This window comes from Simochromis diagramma, unplaced genomic scaffold (genome assembly GCF_900408965.1).
Source record: "Simochromis diagramma unplaced genomic scaffold, fSimDia1.1 OVJJ01000274.1, whole genome shotgun sequence".
Taxonomy (NCBI): Eukaryota; Metazoa; Chordata; class Actinopteri; order Cichliformes; family Cichlidae; genus Simochromis; species Simochromis diagramma.
Window position 1 is genome coordinate 859,383 of NW_024387386.1, and position 2,370 is coordinate 861,752.

A 2,370-nucleotide genomic window follows, 5' to 3' on the forward strand; every position below is an offset into this window, starting at 1 on the left:
CCCGCTCGGCCTGTTTTACTTCAGTCCATAAATGGGCGTTATTAGCCACAACTCCGTCCATTAGATATGGCCCTCTCTGCTTAGATTGTTCAGAAGGTTTTTCATCCATCCAGATGGAGGCAGGATCACTAACCATGGAGCGTGCCCCGAGACGACTCCAGGAATCCACTCTGGCTATCGCGCTGCCGAATCCCGGTGGATATTGCAGCTGTTGTACAGGTCAAGCACCATTTTTAAACGGACAGCATTTTCTAGATGACTATTAAAATTCAGCGAGTGTCAGCTAATGTTAATGTGGTTATGTAGTAACCACCGTTGAGTGCCTACTATAACAGCTTTAAGATCGATTTGTTAGATATTATTACGTGTTTTACCGTCTTTATGGCTTGCGCTCGCTTCCAGTTACGGTCGTTTTTTTGTGTACACCCACGTTTAGCTATATTCGGAGTTCAAGCCCTGCTGTTACTGTTTAAACTGATGTGTTAGCCACAGAAAAATATTCGCTTCTGTCATGGCACTGCTCGAAATGCTTACTAGTTATAGTTTTAATAAAGTTTTCCAGTTAAACTGTGTGATTACTCGCAGCCAACAGATTGACAGCAATATCTGATTAGCTTTCCGTGCATCTTGTAATACATATGCTCGCAAGTTTCAGTGCTTCTTTTTTTAAAACTGTATGATACACTTATACTGACCCGGGTTCAGTGTAAAACCACAATCCTAGCTGTTTGTGCTGAACCAAAAGCCTGGCCTCCTTTAATCCTGCCATGACACACCTCAGCTGCAGGTTCTTATTACTCTTTCCGGCCCTGGCCCACACCCTGTCACACCTGAGCGTCAGGCTAGAAACTTACAGTGTAAGCTGGACATCCTGCTAAAGACTGCCCAGCAGACTCTGTAATACTGCAAATGATCAGTGACTCAGGGGTTAAACACTAAACTTTAAACCGTGTACCTCTGTGTCTATGTGCTGCTGACATCTAGGGATTGAGTCAAAGGCTGTGCATTGACTGTCGGGACCTTTAATGTTGTTTCAAAGCAGGTTTGAGACGGATCAGAAACATTGAAGACTTAAAATTCTAGCATTTTATGGTGCTGGTGGTTTGTTACAGCCTTACTCAGCTGTATTTTTGTTCCTAATTTATGTTTGTTGTGCTGTTTACACAGATTTCAGAAGAGCAAATATGCTTAATCGTTTAACTATCTTTCCTTTGTCAGTGTGGGACTGCTTGAGTCACCGGAAGAACTCATTTGATTCATTCTTCCACATGATGTTCTATATTACAGAAATCGTTTCACAGGAACACCCCAAAACTGGGCAATTTCCCCAAATGGTGATGGTGAACTCGTGTGTTTCCATAGATTAACCTCTTTAGACATGCTACTTTCTTAATGAACGCGGCCAATTGTTCGTCCTTTCCTTTTTTGTTCCCTCAGGGTTACAGTACTCTGCTATCAAAGGGCAGGGAGGTCCACACTGGGCGGTATACTCAAGAAGCAGAGTACCTTCTCAAGCGGGCGCTGCATTTGATTGACACAGCCCAGGCAACTGAGGTCAGAGATCAGAATCTGAAACAGCTCAGGTTTATATTTTAGAGGTTATAAAAAAATCACAATGCTATTTATAAGAAACCTTCTAAATAATACAGTCATTATATGATATTATCAAGCAAATATCAAACATTTACGTGGATTTTCTGTTACACATATTGTGGTTAGCCCCTGGATAAACTGGCAGCCTGTTCTTGTCCCTTTATTCGCTGGGCTAGGCTTCATCTCCCGCAACCCTGAATTGGATCACATTGTATTCCAATTATGTCATTGATCATTTACAAACTCAAGGTTATTCTAATCAAAATGTAGAGTCATAATATAATAATGCGTGGCCGAAAGCAGAAGACATAAGTGTGACATGACTGTAAATGTGTGATCTGAACATCGAGGACCGCTACATGTAATTCTGCACAAACCTTTGTTGTTACAGTTTTGCATGTCTATCAGCACGGAGACATTCTTCACATCGTTAAAGGACGCTTAAAGTCTCTGAACTCCGCCGAAGCATTATCCTGTCCCCGTCTGTTTGGATAAATATAGTAAGTTGATGTTTTGTCCATTATGTTGACACATTTTTTAAGTGCTTATCCCAGTTCCCGGCATCACAGTGGAGCTGCAGCTGGCTATGCTTCACTAAATAAACCTTTACAAAAGTAACCCTAAACCTGCATCCCTGTACGCTTGTTGTCCACAGGATGAGAAAATCCAAACTGAACACTGTGCGAACCTGTCTCATAAAATGTCTGTGTGTTTATGCCTGTGTCTTTCACAGGAGGCCACTGGAAGGTTTCCCTAATAGTTCCTGGGTGACTGAAA